Source organism: Ochotona princeps, chromosome 5, assembly GCF_030435755.1.
Source record: "Ochotona princeps isolate mOchPri1 chromosome 5, mOchPri1.hap1, whole genome shotgun sequence".
NCBI classification, from domain to species: Eukaryota; Metazoa; Chordata; class Mammalia; order Lagomorpha; family Ochotonidae; genus Ochotona; species Ochotona princeps.
In genome coordinates, this window is record NC_080836.1 from 46,294,769 (window position 1) to 46,318,939 (window position 24,171).

At 35.7% G+C, this 24,171-nt stretch overlaps 1 protein-coding gene across 1 annotated transcript in view; it reads left to right on the forward strand.

Moving 5' to 3' along the window:
- Window positions 1–15,549: 15,549 nt before the first annotated feature.
- The window catches only part of CSRNP3 (cysteine and serine rich nuclear protein 3), a 98,701-nt gene continuing 90,079 nt past the window's right edge, over window positions 15,550–24,171 (forward strand). Inside the window, exon 1 of the mRNA XM_004577103.2 lies at window positions 15,550–15,800. The gene's annotated coding sequence lies outside the window, so the exon portion shown is untranslated. The remainder of the gene's footprint in view (window positions 15,801–24,171) is intronic.

Sequence of the window (24,171 nt, forward strand, 5' to 3'; positions counted from 1 at the left end):
TTTGCTGACAAATTGGGCTTGAATTATTCAAACCATTCTATTTCTGATGGAAAGGAAAACCACACAGTGACAAGGTGGTTAAGTGCTATCTAAAAGCAAAGCTCAAAATAGATATATGTATGATCGTGTTAACCATCAATCATGGGGAAAAAAAGACTACTTCCATTTATGGACATGGCCTACAAATGTACTCCTTTAGTGATTTATCAATATCTTCAAACTGTTTCATGAGTATTTATGATGTGATTTGAGTCACTAATGTTAATATTATAGGTGCACAAATTACTATTGTTTCTATATATAGTTACAGCTGTCCACTTCCACATAGTGCATTAAAGGCCAAAGAAATGTGACCCTAAATGGTATATATTCATCTTACATAACATGAAGTTCTTTAATTTTTTATGATAATAAAACTTGCCCTGGTAAAATTCATCTAAATGTAATTTAAACCTTGCTGCATTAAGCAGTAGAAAGCAACAATACTTGAATGAAAACAGCATTAGTCTAAATAAACAAGTAACTATTTTGAAATCTTTTTTTAAGGTTTATTTCTTTTTATTGCAAAATCAGATATACAGAAAGGAGAAGGGAGAGAGAGGAAGATCTTCCATCCAATGATTCACTCCCCAAGTGACCGCAACGGCCGGAGGTGAGCTGATCCGAAGTTGGAAACCAGGAGCTTCCTCCAGGTCTCCAACAAAGGTGCAGGGTCCCAAGGCCTTGGGCCATCCTCGACTGCTTTCCCAGGCCACAAGCAGGGAGCTGGATGGAAAGTGGAGCCCCATATGGGATCTTGATGCATTCAAGGCGAGGACTTAAACCTCTAGGCCATCATGCCCGACCCACTATTTTGAAATCTTTATGCCTTGCTTTTCCCAACTGTGAAACCTGATAAATTTCTAAGGAGTCTTTTCACCTTGTCTGGCTATTTAAGGATGAACATAAATGTTTAAAACTTCTGAGGAGACATCTCAAGTCGATCAAGATGTTGAAAAATTCAAGTTAGAGAGCACAGTTCCCCAGAAAAGCTGCATGACAGTTGTCCAATGAAGAAAGAAGGGTTGAGAACCATGTTATCTCTTCTCCAAGAGTATTTTTTTTTACGAACATATATTTTTATTGCATTCCATTTTATAACAACGTTTCTTAGGCTCTGATGTTTCCCCATCCCCTCCCTGTGCCCTCCCCCATGGTGGATTGCTCCACCTTATTGCAGTATTACATTTCTTTTTTTTTTTAATTATAGAAGTCATTTAATCACTCACATGCACATATCCACACAGTGACAGCAAACAAAGAGAAACATCATTAAACGGTATAATTATTAAATAAGTTATCAATTTAATAAATATTAATTATAATTATTATTTCAACTTAATGATGTAGGTAAATACTAGAAATGAATTTAAGAGAGAATTGAATCAGTGATGTCTAAGGGATAAATGGATGCATTTGGAATGAAGAAACAACTTCTACTATTCCACAGAATAGCAATGTAATTATGTTTAATAATTACTTGAGATTCCCCCATTGCAATCATATACCAAACATAGAGTAGTATTACATTTCAAATCTAGTCTCCAAGAGTATTTTTTTGCTTCTTTAATTAAATAACAATTTTTCATTGTTTTTTTAATTTTCTACAAATGGCATTTCTATTTCAACAGTTTATTTCCTGAATTCAAATGAAACTGCTCATTTGAATTTTATCCCATCTGCAAATACTACAAAGTTAATTTACTATTTAAAAGATGCTTTAAAAAATAGTTACAAGACCAGAGGACGCTTTATATTCTCTTTTATGCTTGGGCACTTTCATAACAAAACAGAAATTTTAGTACTTCACACAGTACCATGTATCCCATGCCTCAAGAAAGAACACTCAGTGTGAAAGACAAAAAGCCTTAAGGAATTCCTGCTTTACAAATCAGTCCTCCTCCTTTTATCTTTTTTTTTTAAAGACTCATTTATTTTACTTGGAAAGTAATAGTTACAGAGAAAGAAGACAGCAAATAGAGAAACAGCTTTCCTTCCACTATTTCACTCCACAAATGGCTGCAATGGCCAGAGGTGGCCCAGTGCGAAACTGGGGACCAGGAGCTTCTTTCAGGTCTCCCGCATGGGTGTAGGGGCCCAAGGACTTGGGTCATCCTCGACTGCTTTCCCAGACCACGAGCCGGGAGCTGGATGGAAAGTGGAGCAGCCAGGATTAGAACCGGCGCCTATATGGATGCTGATGCTGACAGGTGAAGAATTACGCTGTTAGGCCACTGCACCAGGCTCCCACCCTCCTTCACCCCTTTTTTCTGGTCAGCCTGCTACAAATTTGACAGATGGAGTGAATCTCATTATTAATTAATATTTTCAAAATGTTTCTTATGCTAATGACTATTAAGAGCCAGTGAAATTATAAATTAATTCTAAAAAATATAAACACATAAGTATATAAATATATTTATGTATACATATATACATGTATGTTACCTCTGTGTGTGTATACACACATGTACAATGAACTAAAGCATGGACAATATAGGATCAGTACTGTGTCATTGCGTGGACCCCCGCCCTCTGCAATGCTGGCATCTGATATGGATACTGATTGAGTCCTGATTGCTCCATTTCCAATCTAACTCTCTGCTAATGCACCTGGAAAAGTGCCTGAATCCCTAGACCCAAACACCCATTGGGAATGCTAGAACAAGTTCCTGGCTTCTGTCTTTGGCCTGGCCCAACCTCTGCCACTGTGGCCATCTGGGGAGTGAATGGGTGGATGGGAGATCTTCCCCTCTTTCTATCTTCCTGTTTCCCTCAGTAACTCTGCCTTTCAATAAATAAATAATTTTTTAAATTATACCTTAGTTTTATGAATTGACAGAAAGCTTCTGTTGACCAGAATAGTATTCTTAAAGTGGCTTACATATCAAAAGATGTGCTGACACAAATGTGAAGATGTTTGTGAAGGGCCATTAGCAAATCCTGAACACTCCTTAATGTGCAATTATCTCTGCCCTAAAGGAAATCTACCAGTGGCTCCAGAGAAACTGTGTTCCATATTTTAGTGTGTACAAAATCATAAGGCCTATTTGTGAACATAGGAATAGGCTACAACACATCTTCTCAGTGTGAAAGAAAATAAGGGAAAGGAAAAGAGGTTTTGACATTGAGGATGGCAATGATGATGGCTGCTTGAGAAAGAAGTCTAAGAAGTTTTATCAATGGGAGAAATTTTTCACAAGACTCAAACCATGTTGCCAGCTTGGGACAACTGCAAGAGGAAAAACATCACAAGGTTTCTTTCCTGATCCATTTCTTGTTACTCTGTTGTTGAAGCATGAAAGACTTATGAAGTATTTGTGGCTTTTCATGTGTATTATTTACAAAACTCAGAAAACTGCAAATTGAAAGTGCTCTGAGAAGCCTGGTTTTACCAGCATTATCAAACCTTCTAAAGATAGTTTTCTCCAAGGTTGTGAACACATGGCATTGCTTTTGTTTGTTTGTTTGTTTTTGATGGTTCTTACAGAGTTGATTAGGGTGGGGAAGGGGCCAGGATCAGGGAAAAATGGGTGAGATATTTGTTTCCACATTTTCTTTTCCTTCTCCCTGTATCTGGGTGAAAGGCAGAGACAAGGGGAAAAGTCACATCCAACCTCCCAACAACTCAGCACCTGGGGACTGTTTCACAAGAACTCATTTAATTGTTATGAATATCCCTATTGGAAAGTTTTGTGATAGTTTTTAAGGGCATAAATATGACTCAGGAAAGGCCTTATCCTTGAGATCCCCTAGACTGTGAATTCTAGAAATTCATACATATTTATTATAGAACAATCCTAAATCTACCCAGGTGAATTACTATACATTCCACTGAGCAACTGAGTCTGTTAACCTAACACATTGACATTTGCAAAATATAAGTGAGTAGGTGTCTACTGCAACACTGAGAGCAAGAAACTCAGTAGTTACTGCTTAATTCTTAGGCTTCTCAAGGAGTTAAAGGTAAAATGAAGCTGAGTGCAACAGGTGCATAGCTCATGTCCTAGTGTCCGGCTGGTCTGCAGTGCTTCCTTCGATTGAGAAGTGGTACTTTGTTCTTCAATCAATTTTGATGACGGCAAAGTGAGCTCCAGTCAGTCTAGGGGCTACATACAGATAGTGGCTACTTTTTACTCAGGACCTGTGGCTCTTAGAAAAGAAACCCCTCAAGACAACCTGAGCATTAAGATATAATCTACCAAGGGAAACAAGTGACCAATGAGGCTGATGATTAGGGACCTTGTAGAACTGGTGTAAGGCCCCCCCAACAGGGAACACCTTACCATCTGTCTCGAGAGAGTGAGTTTCCCCAATGACCACCAAAGACGAGGCTTGATGCAAAAGCAAGAGGCTTTATTCGATTACCAGCGCGCTGGGGCCGGGGCCAGTTCCTCACGCAGGAGGCTAGGCATCGACCTTGAGTCATGGTATAGCATCCTTTTTAAAGGCTAAACCAAGGCTAAAATCATAAAACCATAAAACCATAACCATGAACAGGGAAGGGGAACCATAAACATAAACAGGGAGGGGGCCATGCAATTAGGGGTGGAGGCTAGTTGCAGGTGCCCCTATCTCTCAGGCTCCCAGGCTCTATCATGAAATGTTCGTTCAACTATTCACTGCCCTTTACCTTCACTGTCCTTCCAATCCTAAATGTTCCCTTTCACTAGTAGTACCAAGTCCTCAATGCAGCGAGTTTTAAGCTTACTGAAAGCCCAGCAAAGGAAACTCGAAGCTACAGGATGGAAGCTGGGAGACTGTGGAAGACTTTGATGTAACAATATGTAGCATTTGCATTGTAACACACTGTTTAAGGGGTTGACTTCCATATCCCGTTTCTTGTTACTACAACAGGAGTGACAAAAGGTCTGGCTTCTTCTTACTATTAAAGAGTTGAGAGGTGTCTTTCAGAATCAAAGGAGCAAAAGCTGTAGGTGTTCCAATCAAGAAATTTCCTAGATCAGGAAAATTCCTAGTCTTCACTTAACTGCAGAGATTTGTGGCACATGGTAGGAATGGACCCAGTTAGTCTCCATATGGGTTTATGTTAAAGGTACCCTGTCAGTTCATAGCAACAACATATTGATATTTCTCTGTCTATACTACAAACCAGAAATTAGTAGTTTCCACCACCAGGGACTTCCAGTGGAATAGAAGTGTTGATTAAGATTGAATGCAGGGTCAGATAGAGCATTCATCTAGGTGTGTGGCACTGTCATTTAAGGCATAGTGATTATAATTTGTCAGCACCTTTGCATAAATCATATATGCAGCCCTATCTCTGGAACCAAAATGCAAGTGATCATATCAATAGAAGACAGATCTCTACTTTCCAAGCAGATTTGGAAAATTGGCAGACTTCTTTCATTTTTCTTCCAGCATCCTTGAACCCTTAGGAGGCCCCAAGTCTACCTATACTAAGGGAAGCCAAGGCCTTTTTTTCTCAGAGCCAGTGTTAATGTTTGTTCTCTGCAGCCTCTAAGCCGTAAGGCTTGGGTGAGGACCGTGTGTTCAGTATTTGGGGCTAAGACACCTGCTGGTACTGCTCATTTCCCAAGTTGCCAGAATCACTGTTGCAAAGCCAGTAATTTTTTTTGGTGGGGAGGAGGAGGACTGTCCTTGAACTGCCCACTCTTCATGAGGAATTCCAGGTACAGTCGGTAGGAGACATTTGCTCCATCCCCCTTTGGAATATACTAGTTCAATGAACTGTAAGCAATTGGGTCTGGGAGAAAAGTGAATGGTTTTAGAGATGGCATAATTTTTGAGTAATAATTTGGTCATTGAATAATATGACTTGGCATGTCCTCAAGTGGTTGTTCTTGGGCCAGCAACCTCACTTTCGTTCCAGACATCGCGGCACAGTGAGCTCTGTGTTCTGAGGTTTGCTGTCCAAGAGTGAACTGCTCTGTCTCCGGCAGTACATCATAAGTGACTCTTCTTCTCAGACACATCATCCAGGCTTGGCTGATAATATCCAGGTTTTCCAAAAGCCTGTCATTGATCATTTCATGTTTCCTCAAATTTCAAGCCAGCTCAATCCTTGCTTCTCATTCACAAAGAGATCAGAATTCCTCAGCATCTTAGTGTGAGAGCTGTTTATGGATCACTAACATTATGAATTCCCAGTGATGTCACTGTCTAGAAGCTAACTCTGGCAGTCTTTTTGTGACTCTTGACTTTAGCTAAAATTTTTTTTAGGGTTCACACCAGTAACCCCATCTTAATTTTTATTCCATCCTTGTGATTAAGATCTTTCTTCTCTAAAACACCACTGATAATCATGTGTAGCTATCCTCTGTGCGTTCCTTGTGGCCATGATGGACCTGTGCTGGTCTCATCTGATCCTGTGTGGGAAAGGAAGGGTTTGACAGCTAGAAATCAATACTCAGAACATTTCCAGCCATATTTTAAAACGTGATATTAAGAGGATGGTTCCTAGGCTAACTGTATGAAGCCATTGTTTGACTTTATTATATGGGAATCATCATTTCAAAGGACCATACCAACACAATTTTGCTAGGAGTTGTATTGTGGAAATCTGACAGGCAATTGACATTAAAACTCAAAAGGCAAATACTAAAAAAAAATCAAAATCAGAAACACAACAAATGAGTTTGTATCTTACAATGAACAACAAATAGCAATTTTATTGTATTTTAGGAGTTGACTAAGTATAAACATATCAAGAGAGGCTGATTTCCTATATAGTGTTTTTGTATTTAATAAATTCTCAATGTCAGGAAGCCAATTCAGGAAGACTTAGATTGCTTCATTGCATTATTTAATCCTTTAAATTTTTAGGTCCTACTAAAAAGTGGCAACCTTATGCATTAACTTTAAGGTTGTGAACCCTTTGAGTCAAGCATTCTGTGCATACTTTTTAGATTTTCCAACATTTCCAAGTATATTCTATTATGAAGAGAACAGATTTTTATCTGAACTCATGCAAACAATCATTGCCATGCAAATATAAATACTCATAAGCAGTATTTGAATTTTGGAGGAAATAAATAGAGGAAAAAGACAAACACTTCCTTCTTCCATCTTTGTTTACAAAAGTGTACTTTACCAAAGTGTTGTAAATCAAAGAAATCTCAGAGATAATTTCCTGAATCTAAAGCATAAACTGTTTAAGTACAGAAACAAGAATGTTTTAGTTGTAACACATGGAAATTCACAAATTTACTCAACTTATACAGTCTCATGCCACCAATTCTTTAAAAAAAAGGTTTATTTATTTTATTTGAAAAGCAGATGTACAGAGAGGAGGAGAGACAGAGAGAAAGATCTTCCATCCGATGATTCACTCCCCAAGTGAATGCAATGGCCGATGCTGCGCCGACCTGATGCCAGGAGCCAGGAACTTCTTTCCGGGTCTTCCATGGGGGTGCAGGGTCCCAAGGGTTTGGGCTGTCCTCAACTGCTTTCCCAGGCCACAAGCAGGGAGCTGGATGGGAAGTGGAGCTGCGGGATTAGAACCGGCGCCCATATGGGATCCTGGTGTGTTCAAGGCGAGGACCTTAGCCATTATGCTATCACACCAGGCCCACAACCAATTCTTGGTTGATTTGCCTCGGTTTTCTGTTGAATTAATCAGTTTTTTACTTTAAACTCTGAAATTTTTTATCTAGTCCATTGATCTCGTAGGTTGAAACTGTGATGGACAGGTGTGTGGTAAGTAACATTCTTGGTTGGGCTGTGGTCCTCTTGATTTTCCTTCGGTTGATCAGTGATACAGTATTCTGATGATGGTGCAGTGGCCCCTAATTAGTCTAGGATATGTGTACAGGTAGTTGTTACGTATCTATTTATTTTTACTTTTTTGCTCAGGACTTGGGGTTTCGGGAGAGGAAAACATCAAGACAAGACTGAACTTCAAAATGTTGTCTACTGGGGAAATAAATGACCTCATGAGTCCAGAGATTAGGGATTTTGTTGAGTAGGTTGTACTGCTCCCCCATCAGGGAGTTAATTTTAGGGAAAGTAGGGCAAGGAAACTTAAAGCAGTTTGGTGCACTGTAGGAAACTATGACCCATGAGTATCTAGCATCTACATTCAAAGCACTACGTAGGGTTTTGATATCACAATGATAGAGGGAAGTGCACAGGGGAGAGTTCACCGAGTGAAGGAGAGAAGAGAATGTGAAAAATCAAAAGGACCACCTCCCTCCAACCCTTGTGCTTATGTGCTGAGAATGGGCTTCCATTGCAGGCTGTCTTTGTAGTTGAAGATCTTTTGAGCAATAAAGGTTTAAAGCTGCCACTGAAATTGTTGCCTGAGAAAGTGTCTCCAGTTATGTAATCATTAGCTCTTTCTCAATATATAATCAATAACCATAGCAAAATTCAAAACAGATAAGTTCAGAGTCATGAATCTGAACAATCATGCCTTAGTGGGATATCAACAGAGTAAAGGTTTAGCTGCTACACTTTCGCTACTCAGGAAACTTCTGGCCATAAAAGAGACTTAACATGAGTTAACATGAGACTTTAGTATTTTGTCCATTACAGTGCTTTATTTATTATTATTATTATCTGGTCCTAGTTTACATTTATTACTATAGATCCTTAATAGAAATTTTTGTTCTAAATACATCTCTGTTTTAAATTCTTTATGACAGTTTAATAGGTATTGGGGTTTCCCTTTCCCCTCCCCACCATACCCCCCATTATTCTCCTCTCCAGTGTTTCAATAACTGTCTTTAAAGTACCCTCAGAAGTCCATCATTCTGCCATTGAGGTGTCTCCCAACAATGTAGGGGCTTATCTGTTGTTTTGCTGTGAGACCATCCTTGTATTGCAAGTAAGGGGATATACTTCTCTCTGTTTCTACCTAAGGACATATTTATTTCTGCTGCGCTTTCATTATACCTCCCCTTTGAGATATATTACTTATAATCCCATTCATTCATAATTGTAATTCTGATACTTTTTTACCAATTATTGTGTTGCAAGCTTTTTATATTTTGCATAATCATAATAAATTCTAATTTTAATGGCTGTCTGATATTCTACTACACTGATAATACATATTAATTAGGTGATTCCATGCTTCAATTACAACTATGATTTCTTAAAACATCTTTGTATTTAAAGGTAGCATTACTCTTGTACACCACAAAACCATAAATTTATTGCTTCCATCTAGTTCCATAGAGTGCACAGCATATATTAAATTGGATAACATTATCATAAGCTTACAAGATCAAATAAATAGAGCAGAAATGTAATAACACAAAAATATATAGGTAAAAATAGAAACCTTTGAAAACGTCTTGCTGTGAGTGGCTATGAAACTGGCAATGTAATGCCTGGTTTTGTCTCAGCCATCACTGCTGTATGTTCCATGAATAATGGTCAATAATTAAAGAGGCAAAGATCCAAATCAGACTATGGCCTACAGAAAATGGCAATAGTATGCATTGTTGTCAAGTAAAATCATCAGGGGTCATAATATTCTTGTAAAATACATTGACACTTCTCTCTGTTCTTACTTCTTTCAGGCTTATCTTTTTTAAAGTCACAGAGGAAGATAGAAAGAGGTCTTCCCTCTTCTCTTTTATACTCTAAATGCAAGCAAAAGCTATGTCTGGGCTTGGGCCAGCCCAAATCCAAGAGCCAGGATCTCAATCTGGAGGTCCTGCAGTGGAGGCAGGAGTTTGTATCTTAAACCCCCACTGAGTTTCTAGTTATGTTATAAATTATTAGAATAACTAAATAGAGTATATTGAGACAATGGTCTAAATAACTTGTTTTATTATTATTTTAAGGTTAATTCAATTTCTTCAAAGCATTTTGATGTTCCAAACTGATTTGGTTATAGAAAGAAATATTTGTCTTTTAACCAGGAGGTCCCCTCAAATTAAAGGCCATCACTTTCTGTTATTAAAGAATATATGGGTTCTGTGAAAACAACTGTGCATAACAACATACCCCTGTATAATCAGGCTGTATAAATTCCTTCTTTCTATAAATAAAAGCCAGAGCCAAACATGTTTGGTTTCGTGTAATGTGCTCTTTGATAAAAACAGACATGAATAATGAATACTAAATAGGAAGCTGACTATATGAACAAGAAAGAAAATGCATGTTTCATATCAAAGAAGCCAGTCACTAGCAGTATGCTTATTAAACATTTGCCTAAAGGAGAAATCTAATTTATTTCTTGTATGTATTCATGTTGTAAGGTTAATATAAAGCATGGAAGTGGATTTCTTGATCAGGACCATGATTCTAATCTGTATAGAATACTTTCATATGATTTTCTAACATGAGTATCACACTCAAGTTCAAATGATAGTATTCCAGATTAGAAGTTTTATGGTGAAAAAGGAAGTCACTCTCAGTTCTTTCCTCATCTTGGGTCAAACCTTTGAGAAAAATTCTATACTCATACAGCCATTTATGAAGAATAGAATTTGTATCTGGCATTAGATTTTGTCTTTGAGTTTCTCTACCAGATGTTGTGCCCATAGAAGCCAGGATGGTGCCTTTGTATCCTTTGATGTGAATGGTAGACATCCTAAGTTTACCACTGAATGATAAATAAGTAAGTTTCCTCTTATTGTTTAAACCTTGCTGAAAGGTATAGTTTTCCAGGCTGTCTCAAAGTACAAATCTGGATTCCGAATTGTCCCTGTTCTCTAGGCTAAGTATCTGCCGGTGGTGTCTTCATTCAGTGTATTTGACATCTGAGAGGGCTGTCAAGGTCTTCACTCAAGGATTGACTAACTTTTTCCAACATGTTTTGGCAGTGTCCTTTTGTGTCCCATCGTCCTGGCCTGATTCCAACTGATTCTGTGTAGTCTTGAATTAAAAATACTGCAGCGTTACAAACACAAAATCTCATCACCATAATGCAACCTTAGCATTTTTGAATGATTTTGCTTGTTTCTTTTACACCTACAATAATTAGTTATACCTCAGAATTTGTGTGTATTCTAGTTCTTCTGCCTAGAACACACTTACCTTTCCCACAAAGAACTTTTACTCATTCTTTTGTTTTGTTTTTCTTAAAGATTTATTTTTTATTGGAAAAGCAGACATATAGAAAGAAGTAAAAATAGAAAGATCTTTCCTCTGCTGGTTCACTCCCCAAGTGGCTGCAATGGCCAGAACTGAGCTGATCCAAAGCCAAGAGCCAGGAACTTCTTCCAGGTCTCCCACACGGGTGCAGGGTTCCAAACCTTTAGATGGCAAAGTAACAAAGAATTCTCAGCCATTCTTTAAACATGATAATATTGCATTACATGTTGTATTATAAGAGCAATAGTATGTGTACTAGGTTATAAGATCCAAGAACTTATGATAAATAATGGCATTGATAAGTCATTTTCCATTATAATAGTGATTCTCTGGATTTTAGGGAACAATATTAAAAATAAAGAAAGAGCATCGATTCTACATAAAATGCACAATCAATAAAATACTCAAACTTATAAAGGAGTTCCTACTTAGTCACCTTTGGATAACATGCTCAGCATTTTTCTTATTCTCTTCCTTCCTTCTACTTTCTTTTCTTAATTCTTTTCTTATTTATTTTTTTAACTAATGAGACTATGATCTTCTTGAAACAGTTTATATCTCATTTCATGTGTCTAGCCACTGTCTCAGAGGTTGGCTGAGCTCTGCGTTAAATTCTCAATAAATGATTGTTGATTTGAATTAGATGAATTCTGAATTCTGTGGCTGACAAAGCCAACCTATTATTTTCTCTGAATGTGTTGTGAAGGTAGATTCAATGCATCAAAAAAAATTGACTTGATAAAGAATAAATTCAAGAAGAAATACCCACTAATATGACTCCAAACAGCATATATGAAGGTGTCAGTAAGGCTTCCGTCCTGCCATAGAATGACCAATGGATCATCTGTTTACCATAGGTCTATGCCTATATATTTTTTTAAGATTTTATTATTATTGGAAAGCTGGATATACAGAGAGGAGGAGAGACAGAGAGGAAGATCTTCCATCCGATGTTTCACTCCCCAAGTGAGCTGCAACGGGCCGGTACGCGCCAATCCGATGCCGGGAACCTGGAACCTCTTCCAGGTCTCCCACGCGGGTGCAGGGTCCCAAAGCTTTGGGCCGTCGTCGACTGCTTTCCCAGGCCACAAGCAGGGAGCTGGATGGGAAGTGGAGCTGCCGGGATTAGAACTGGCATCCATATGGGATCCTGGGGTGTTCAAGGCGAGGACTTTAGCCGTTAGGCCATGCCGCCGGGCCCCGATGCCTACATTTTTGCATGAATTAGACAGTAAACACTTAATGTTGCTTCTGGGAATATTCGCTTAATTTTGGAAAGTGGATCAAAAGAAAAATGATTCTATTATGTCATGTTGTCTTTGTAGAAAAATCAAGCTAATATGAATAAACAGAGTTGAAATGATCCTTGTCAAGTTACAAATTTTGATATATGAATTTAAAGCTAAATCTCTTTTTTCTCTTGGGTGCCATTTGTTTCCTTAAACTGTGATCTTGCGTTTTCCTGCTAATTCCCAATTTAAAGAATTTGTAGCTGAGGAAAGTTTTATAAAAGAGGGGGTACTGTTGTTCATTATACAATGTGAGAGTCACCACGGCAGTTGTCACACTTTTAGACTGACTGAAAATTCTGAATTATTGGAAATATAGGTATATTTCATAATTTCTTACATTCTTTAGGCCTTTTTATGAGATTTCAAATGACATCCTAAATGTATTTCTACTTTTTTTTCTGTGTGTACTAGAAAAAAAGATCTCTTATTCTCAAAAATCTTAATTGATTTTATATGATTGTGCAATTAAGATGATTCCTTTCAATGTTAGAATTGTAGATGATATTTTCATTTTATTCACATTAATTGACTATGCTTAGCAGAATTAAAACATGAAAACATTGCTGTATATTTCCATGACATGCTCTCCAAAGGCTTTTCCATTCCTAGTATGAACACTTGAAAACTAAGACCTAAGATGCCTTGAACAAGGGTGGACATTTGTCACAGTAGTTCAACTGCCTTTTGGGATACCTATATTCCATACTGGAACACTTATTTCAAATCCCAGTCATTTTTCTTCCAATCCAGCCTCCTGCTAAAGCATTCTGGAAGGCTGTAGATGATGACTCAATTACTTGGGTTCCTGACACCCGTGTGGCACAACCTGACCAATTCCAGGCTCGTGGTTTTAACATGATAGGTCCCACCCTAGCTGTTTAGAGGCATTTCATTAGTGAACCAGTAATGAAAGATCCTCTCTCTCTCTCTTTCTCTTGCTTTCACTCTTGCTCTCTGTCTCTCTTTTTCCTCCCACCCTCTCTCCCGCCCTCTTCCTTTCTAATTAGAAGCAAATAAAGAATGTTAAACATGCTAGAATAATTCACTAAATTCACTTACAACAATAGTAGAACTGCAGGGATTTTTCCTGGTTGATGACTCATGCTGTTTCTTTATCTTTCTAGCTCTGGTGTCTACTTTTATGTATCTTTTTCAACAATTAACAGATTTTTATATTTAATACATAGTTTATGAACAGTAATCTTTCCACTGGACACTTACCATTTATTTCTTGTTTTCAATATTGGCTTTCCTCATATTCTTTGTAGCTATTTATATATATTTTTCTCAGTGTCTTTTTCTTTGCATATAGGCACACAAAATTCACACATATATATGTGTGTGTGGTTTGTTTTTAAGTTCATACCTCATGTTTCCAACTCTTGTCTTCTAAGGACTAGGAAGTAACTTAATTTTCTGCTCATTCTTTCTTTTCATTGGCAACCATTTTGTTTCACTGTTTTGAAGTGATGCAGTAAGAGAAAAATGGCTGCCTTTTGTTTATTTCCTTGTACATTAGCGTGATGACATCATCCAAGATATTAACTTGAATGTACATGTCTCTATGAGCCTGAAGTTATATTATAAACCAGGAACATTTTGTTTTTTTCTTTTAATGCCCTAATTTTTTTTTATCTTTAGCATAGCTACTGTGTGCAAAAGGAAGAATGAAATGAGCATACTGCAACACATGCAGAAGAGGTATCCTTTAAAATTCATGTGAATATTTCTACCAGTGTTAAGAAAAAAACAAAAGAAGATATTTGACATGAAATATTCTTGATCAATACTAATCCCACAAATAATATCACAAGGAATGCTGTGGAATATTATATTAAAAGATTGAACTATTTAACTATTTTGTTTTTTCTGGCTAAAACTTAATTTTAAAATTCCAATTGAGTTTTTAAAATTCTAATGGATGCTTTTTTTTAATCCAGAAAGCAATTTTTAACAAAAGATTTAAATGCACATATTATGCAAATTTTTGAAGATTAACTATTGCACATTTTACAAACACTATCAGATTATTGCATAAATCTAAGTATAAAAATTTATTTTCTGATTTAATGTATGATGCTCCTGGCTTTCAGTTCTGTGTACTTTGTTATACTTGCGTGTATTTATCATTAGATTTTCACCAAGAATCACAAGCAATAAGCTCTCAAATACTAATTCAATTTGAACTAATTATTACAGAGAAAGGATATAGACTTTTTATCCAGTTATAATAACAAAATGGCTTTCTATTTTGAAATCCATGCTGTTTTTAATTTTTGAGTAATAATTTTCAGTAATTAAGATATTTTAAGAAAAATTATCTAAGTATGAATACATACTGTATACCTATGCATATAAAATATATAAATGCAATGTTTATGCATCAGAAATTTTCTATAAATATTGAGTAGTTATCTCTGAAACTACTTGTTAGCACTGAAATCAGATAAGGTAAACCATCTGCTGTATTGAGGTAATCTGTCTAAAAGAAGTTACTGCAATTTTAAGAATTAATATGAACCATATGTCCTGGAGATCTTTAAATTGAAATCTTCATTGTTCTTTTAACTCAGCTGTTCTAGGAATGTGTCATCTTTTCATAAGATAAATTAATCACTCACATCATTTATATACATCAATAAAAATGACACATCTTCCCATCTACCTTATCAAAAGTAATTAGGATGCCTGCTTTAATTCATATTTACTATCTTTTGCTGATTGAGACCGTAACTGCAGAGTATTTGATGGAAACAACACATACACTTTTAGGAAAAACCTTCAAGAAAAAGAAGCATCAGCAATCTAAAGGTTAAAATAATTTGCCAAATCATTCGTTAGGGAGACTCTGTAATGTCATTTGTACGAAATATTTCCAGAAATCATAAAGCAAGAAATGGCTTTTTACAAGTTCTCCTTCCTTAAATTATTCAGGCTCTTATTAAAATAAGATCTAGCTAACTTCTTTTGAATGCCTGCTTAAACATTTTCTATAATAATAACAAACGAATGTTGTGTGAAGGGTTTTCCATAAGTTGTGCTGCATTAATGACTTGGAGCAGCTTCTTGATCTGTTATTCCTTCCTCCTAGTAGATCTCAGCTGATAAAAATATCCATAGACACAGTGAAGTCAGTGGCACGCCTGGCTTTCTCAGACAAAACTCCATGTGATCACATATAGGCAGCCTCAGAGAGGCTGATGCCGTGCAGCAAGCAGTAGGTAATGAGTCTTTGTGCCTAGTGAAGCTCTTGTCGCTGAACAATAAAGCATATGGTACCAGCAATAAAACACAGGGCTGGGAAATTTCAGAAGATTCCGCTGAACCAGGAGGAGCTGTACCGTCTGTGATGCTGACACATTATAAAATGATAATCAATTTATTTTGGATTCTAATGAATAAAGAGTGTATGGACTAAGACATCAGCTATTTGAACAGGTTGGTGATTTTATAAATTACTCCAACACTTATTTGTATTTGATGGGATTTAAATTAAGCGGGCTGATGTGTGTTTTGCTTTAAACAAAAACTTTGAGAGGTATTTGTAGTGTGCAGTGTGATACATGCACTTGAATTGACCGAATATGATTAAATTGTTGATGTAGTCAGATATAACACAGAAATGCTGGTATCATTACACTTAAAAGTTATTCTTTTAAACATGTATAAGAAAAAAGCATCACTAATTTTTGTATTCTATGTGTACAAAAAATAACATAAGACAGATTATTAGGAAATATGTCAAAGAGCTTCAAATTTATTTTTTCAATGTTAAAAATTCTGTGTTGCACTGGTTTATATGTCTTATAAATTACATAGTATATCATTCAGAATTCATTGATGGCTTTCAGTATATTGCAAAAGGAATGTTTGAAGTAATTAAAAAACAAATTTTAAAATAAAAATTTTGAAACGTTAATATTGCTAGCCATTGGAAATTTATTTATAATTCAGTAAGCCTTATCTATGCCAATTTTTATGCATTTAATTAATTTTTTATGTTTTATCCTTTCACAATGGAATAATTCTATTAAACCTTTTATTTTGTAGATATTATTCACTCAAATGGAGGAAAATTAGTTAATTTTAAAAATGAGTTGATTAGTTATGTGGTGATGCATGTTGCTATTTGTTTACCATTTAGAAATGAATATGTGCTTTTATGTATATCTAGAAAAATCTATATAAACATGACACTCCTTTATCTAATCTAGAAAACAGCCTCTTCTTGGCTTTATGAGCAATAGAGAAGTTAATGTGTCAAATATAGCGACTGCTGCGTGTAGGAAGACCAGGGAAGAAATAACTCCAGCAAAGAACAGCATAACATTGAACATCTTTGCCAAAGACACACAAGCCTTAGGGCTATAGGCATGCCCAGATTTACATGCGTAGTTTAACTTTGCTCTTCATTCTCACTGCTGTATTGTTTTAAAGGCAACCTGGGACCTAAATTCTTCACAATCAATTTTTTGGACACCATTTAGGATGATAGTCTGTAAGACACTAGGGTGCATTTAACATTTTACAGAATTACCATTGTGACCTCATATATTTGGATAGTGACTAATATAAATTTATGCCTGTAAGGTGCTGTTTAAACCACAACAATAAGAATAGCCGTGTGTCTGATACATGCAATATGTATCTCAACTGCAAAAAAAAAAAAAAAAAAAAGAGAAAGAAAGCTATGTTTCAAAAACATGAGAAGTTAATGAAAAATTTAAACTGGATTGTCACATATTTAAATGAAGTATTTGACTATTTGGGTTTCCTTGGTTACCATAGTCGCTGCCGATAGCTTCTTTTTGTGGGAGGGGGTAAGCAGCGAGAGGAGTACTCTAAGCAGACGCTAAAATGGTTTATCCATTAACCTGCTTGGGGAACGGGGATGCTGACAGCCCAGGAAAAGCGGCGCCCACTCCCCACCGCCGTTCCTCCTCTCCGGCGATTCAGGTACCCGGCAGAGCCGCAATTGCACAATCCCTTACCCAGCATTCCGTTTCAGCTGCTGGAGCACTGCCTGAGCTTTATGCAAACGAGACCAGCTCAGAGGCTTCGACTGCAGAAGGGGGGTGGGAGGGGGCGGGAAGCAGAAGGGAGTTCAAAGGTCACAGGGCTGGTGGAAAGCTGAGCAGTTGCCTGGAAAAAAAATGTACAAGGCTCCTCTGCAGCAGTGTTTTGCAGCAGTTAAATGAAGTGGACTTGATTTTAAAGGGCGAAGATTTTACAGCGTCGGTACGTAAGTCCTTCAAAGTACGTGTAGGTTTGGTGACATTTCATGATGCGCGTGATTTTATTTATTAAAGACACTGGAGAGAATTGGCTAGTTTAATTCATTGTGGTAGTTGGCAATGTGTTCCTGGTTTTCAGAGTTCCATTAACTATTTTATTTAATTTTCGTCTTAGTGGTTTTTTTATTTGAAACATGAATGTTTTGTTCCACTGGAGCAATTTCCGATGAGAACAAATTGGATTTGAGCTTCTGAATAATATTTGTATAAGTTTCTGATTGCAAAGAGATATCTGAGTTGCAACAGCCAGGTGAATGTCAAGACTTGCAAGTTTAACAGGATTTTCACATTTTTAAAGAAATGTGTTTTAACGGACTGGATTGTTAGCCTGAGGTTTTTCTGAAGTATCTGGAGTTAAATAATGAAGTTCTTTTGTTCCAATGCCACACAACATCATGAAGACAGTTTTAATAAGTTGTGCTTAATTCCATTTCAAGAAAAGGTTTGGATCTTTAGAGTTTTCATATTTTATGTCTTCTTAGAGAAATAATCATTCATCTTTAGAGACTAAAATTTTCATTGATTTGTCTTTTTACTGTAAATGATTTGGGTGGAGGGAGAATTTTTTAATAATGGTGTTTGAACTAGTTATATTCAACTTCCTATGGTGTTTCAGTTAAGTGGGATTATAAAGTGATCCTCATCAGTGTCACTGGCAGGACAAAGTCTTTCTCCTTGCAGTAGACATCACACTTGTAAAATGTGTGATTACATCATAGTAGCCTGCCCTGCACCAAACAAATGTGTACTCACTTTGATTCTTCATGGCGCGTTTTAATTTCCAAAACATTGCTTGTCCATGTCATCAAAAATGTAAATATGCCAATCCAATTGTTACAGTGTAGATGGGAAAAAAGCAGTGTTTTTCTTCACCTCAACTGTGCATCTTACTACATTATGGAGTATGTGTACAAGATATATGGGAAAAATGAAGAAGCAAGTTAGCATTTACCCATGAAGTTGTTGCTTTATGATTTTGTATTTGCATGATATTTAAAAATAAATTTTACGAAGGTTACAAAGAATTGTTATATATTTAGTTAACCTTAATTATTTTCTCTGCCCTGGGAAATGGGATTTAATTTTATTAAAATGATTACAATGCACTTTGGCAACAGAATCTTTTATATGAAAACAGTAGGGGTCTTTAGGCAGGATCAAAACAGAAGGACAGTCACTTACAACAGTGAAGGACAATTATCCCAAATGTTGATAAATTCACTTTGTGATGACTATCCAGGGCCAGATGCTCAGACTTTTATCACTTTGTGGAAACATTATGACAGTTTTTTTCTGGACCTTAAAGATGAAGAAAAAGAATTCATGTTTTGAATCAGCTTTTAAAAAAATGCAATAACTGCCATTTTGTTTTCATCTTTCCTTTGAACTTTGAATGAATCCAGCTCAGGGGAGTGTTTTTTAAATAATTTCTTCTTATGTTGGTTAAACTGTGAGATCCTCTGGTCCAAAATGATATTTGTATACTTTTGTTTATATATTTACATATATATGTATATATATGTATATAAAGCACACATAATACACATGTATTATATACACACATACTATAATATTCTGTATTTTATGGTGTATATAATATTTGCATGCACATATGTACGTATAGGTGGTCCATACAGCTAAATAAAATATCTCTTACTGGTTAGTCATATTTAATCCAACCATTGTTAATAGCTAAACTTTTACCTTTAATACAGGTAGTGACTGTAATTTTCATCTGCTTAGCCCTGTGGTGTAGACAGAAGGAAAGGGAAGTATCAAGTTCAGCATTCATTTAGGCAGTTCATTACCTTGAAGTTCTCAAATGCATCCACCATCAGCAACCACACTGTGAGTGCAAAACTGGAAACTCAGCGCAGGCCAAGAAGGGGAGCCCACAAAGAAGCCTGAAGAAAGTGTCACAATAGACAAATGTGAAATAAAGAGAATTGTTGTACTTCTGTGAGCCACAAGAGAGCTATATATGTCTTACCACTAATTTACAGCTTTGAATATCCTGGATAATTTATGTTCCTATGCAAATTCACTCAAAACTAGTCTTTTTTTGCATCAGCTTGAGCCATACTATTCCTATACAAATCTCAGCAGCATGCATATCAGTAATTTCTAATCTGAATATTTAAAAGTACATGGAAATATGTATTGTGTAGATACAATTCAAACCAGATTTGAAAAGTAAGTGCGTAAATAATGTAAAAAACAATACTTGGTGCTATGCAGTTAGAACATTTAAGGAAGCAGTGTTATCATATTTCAAGAAATCTTTAAAGATTCTTCAAAAATGAACTTCCTGCTTCCTAATTACCAATCTGTCTTTGTCATCATTGGAAACTGCAGACCATATTGTAGAATTGGAAAAGATTTTAGGACAAACATGTTGCACTCAGTTTAGCGGCATGGAACATAGTCTAGAACTGACAACCTGTCATTTCAAAATCACATATGTATGATGTGTGTTTTATTATCACTGTATTTGTCCTTCCCCTAAAATCTTGGAGACTATGAAAGAGAAAGAACTAAATTACTTGTAATGTATAGAAAAAAATGCTCAAAGTAAATATTGAGTATTCAACACCATCATGTTTATTTTAACACTGCATTTTAAAAAAAACACTGTTGCCTTTTTATTGCCTATTCTAGATTCCTAATAAAATTGCAATGATTTATTAAAGTGTGTAAACACAACAAAAGTATAAAGTGTTTTGAAGATCTTATTAGGCTTACAATAATGTTTCTCTAACACTCTATATAACAAATCAATTTTTCAAATAGCTAAAGTTTATAACTTCAAAGGCTAGTTTTAAAAAGTACTCATAATTTCTTGAGAAGTACACATCATTATGCCTTCTGGAGTTAAGTGGGAATCAGCCTGTGATTTTCTTTATAGTGGACAATCATTATTCCCACCCTTACCCTCATTTATTACAAAAAGTAAAACTGCTCCTTATTGTTCCCTATCAGCAAATAGCTTCTTATTGCCATATTCTATATGTATATAATTATATATTCTTTCTGTAATTTTGCTGTCCTCTTGCTTGTATTACTACTTATTATTTTAGCATATGTAATAATTGCCTTTTGTTGAAACAGTGAAATTAAAGAGTGAATTTGATAATTTTGTCTTATAATCATGACAAATCTTCTACATGTTGAATGTCTATTATACACATGCATACCTATATATATATACATAAATATATGTGAATGTATATATAGTCTTGATAATTAAAACAGAGAACAAGCAAAATTAAATTTTCTTATATTTCAGATTCCAAAAGTCATTGGAATTTCAAACAAATAATAAATTGTTCTTGCTATTATGATGAGAATATGTGTTTTAACCTATACACAGCCTTATATGTAAAAGAGAAAGAAGGAATGCCTAACAAATACTCCTAAGAAAATACCAAGGCCAGTATTATAGTATTGTTTAAACTAGCCATATACCCCTTTGGTGCAGTTTCAGGAATAGTAACTCACCCTATTCTCAAAGTTTGTTGTTAAATTTAACTATATTTTATCACTATGCTAGAGGGCAGAGGCTGTTGTGCATACAGCTCACATGATCTTGGGAGCCACATTTTCATTTGGAAATACATTTAGTTGCACATGCTCATACCTTACGTTTCCCCAGTCACGATCAAAGAGCACAAAACGACTGAGCCATTAACTACCATTGCTTAAAAAGTTCTCCATGAATAATACAGTTTATGTGTTAAAATGCATCGGGCAGACAGTGCTATAAGATTCTAATATCCTATGAAGAACTTGGTTGGTATGACAGAGTGTTGATTTTATGAATTTGATGTTAAAAATAACTGTAAGAATAAGAAGTAATCCAAAATCTAGGGATTTAACTTCATAATCTGGTCTTGATTTGAATATCAGTCTCACTGAAGGCCTGAGAATTTCTACCTTAACAAGACTGAGTCACTTAGTTGATTTCAAGACCTTGTAAATTGATAGTAACTCATGAACAACTAAAATTGAGCAAGATACTATGTATTGCTTTTCTTAATCGAAGAGTGAGTGCATTGTGTAGTTATTATGTGTGATTCCAAGCTATATCATGGGGCGCAAAAACTGATAATAGGTTAATTAAGAGCTAATGTTTAATTCCTAATTGTGGTGCCACTTTCAACGTGTGTTCTGTTGCTATATGCAATGTGGTTTAGACATGACAGTTAAAAGTCCTAAGTACCATCTTCTTCACCTGAAAGGTAGTAATAGTTTCTGAATCTATGAATATCTTATAAATATAAAATGTTGTAATACAGTGCATACAATAGAATACAATAGAATATTATTCAGTCATATAAGGATGAAATTTTGTCATTTGTAACAACATGCATAAAAATGGGTTATTATGTTAAGTGAGATAAGCCAAGGGCAGAAAGAAAATATCACAGGATATTACTCATATGGAGTTAAAAATATATCATTGTGGTTACCTAAGACTGGAAAGAAGAAAGAGGGCAAAGAAATAGAAAAGGTTGAATCACAGGTATTAGGCTATAGTTAGATAGGAGTTAAGAGTTTTGGGATTCTATTGCCTGGTAAGGTGAAGATAGAGAATGTTAACTTGAATATTTCTCTATAAAAACCCTGAAAGACAAAAATTGGGGGATATGTTCACTATAAATAAATGTTAAATGTTTTGCCCTTCCCTGATTGAACATTATACAATGTATACATTGTACCCCACAAATATATATTCTTTTCGCCTGTTAAAATTTATATAAATAAAGCATTTAAAAACAGAATAGTCTGATGCATGCCTGGCAATTATAAAAACTAACATTAATGTTGTTTTAATACATCGGAGTTGATTCCCTGGTGTTGATAAGTTCGATGTAAGCCCGTAGCTGTGGAGCATCTTAGTTTTCAACAGCTAAAGAAGTATTGTGTTTACCAAGATAGAAACCTGCTAAGGTTTTACTGGAGATCAAAAGAGAGAGAGAGAAGACAAGCACCATGGCCACCAGGGTTCAACCTGTATGAGAAAGCTTGAAGCATTTCCACCTAGAAACACAATCATTAAAATACAGTGCAGCAACATCTGCTTTTCTGAGCTCTAGTTTTCAAAGTTTCCATCCTTGTGCCTTGGCTTCACGTTTCTAAAATTTTGATGTTCTGGGCTCGGCAGCGTGGCCTTGTGGCTGAGGTCCTCGCCTTGATCCCATACGGCCGCTGGTTCTAATCCCGGCAGCTCCACTTCCTCTCTGTCTCTCCTCCTCTCAGTATATCTGACTTTGTAATGAAAATAAAATAAATCTTTAAAAAAAAAATTTGATGTTCTAAGGTAAAGGCAGTGGCTGTTCACCTATGCTGCACCTATGCTGCCAGAGTATCTATTTCATTGGTAAATTCTAAGCTTTTCAAGGAGAGAGCCTGGTGCATATTTGGTGCCCAAGAAATGTTTGTTGAACCAATGCCATTTTGGAACATAAAGAGCTCAATTTTATCTAATGACATAAACATGCTGATTTCCTTGAGTCATGAAATGATCTTTGTGCCACAGATTTACTGCTATTTTGAAATTCCAATGTATCATAATGATGCTTACACATATAGTATCAAATGACTTATTCAAACGTCTTTTTAAAAATATATATTCCAATGTCTTTTTTAAAATGTATATTCAGACGTCTTTTTAAAAATGTATGAAATATATCTGTGCTTTTTCTTATGAATTATTTTAATAGTAGCATGCCAAGACAGGACTTTCTGGTAAATACACACTGTACCAAGTGGGACGTTTTGCTTTTTTGAAATGTGCTTGAAGGGAGAAATTCCTTTAAGTAACATTTCTGTAATATTTAAAAGAACATGGTTTTTTGTGACTTATTTCTACTGTAAACAAGTTTTAATTTATGCCAATAAAACATTCAGAGACTTGAAAATCCAGGTATTTAATCTTATGTTACATATTATCACTAATAATTGCTGCTTAATTCAATGTCAAATTCAGGTGGAATAGCTACTATACTCTGCCTTAGATAAAAACTCTGTATCTTGCCTTAGGTGGTGATTCATTTTAAAGATTGTCAAAATACTTTTTTTTTTACCTCTAATCGTTAATCTTTTTCAATTTCTGCACAATATCTCTAGTAGGATCCCAGTATTTGAGTGGTTATAGTTGTACAACTTGGTAATATTTTGGTCTGGCCACTGTTTAAGAGTATTTTATGATGGCAATGTGTGGTTTTTAAGTTCCTTTTCCTTCACCGTTTCTGCTTTCTCTGCAGGAAAAGGATCTCATTGCTTTTAAATACCCTTTGATCAACTTTTACTAGTCCTATTTTATTTCTTCATCAGAAGCTTTCTAGAAGATTGAATGAAACCCTTTCAGTGTTAGGGACGGGGGTAGAGAATTATATTCCAATGCTACAATAGTTATACAAAATTCATCGACGCTGGCATAATCTTTTTCCTTAATAAAGTTAACTTTTCCCAAATTAGGCTAAGTACTGTTTTCTAGTTTTAACAACAAGTAT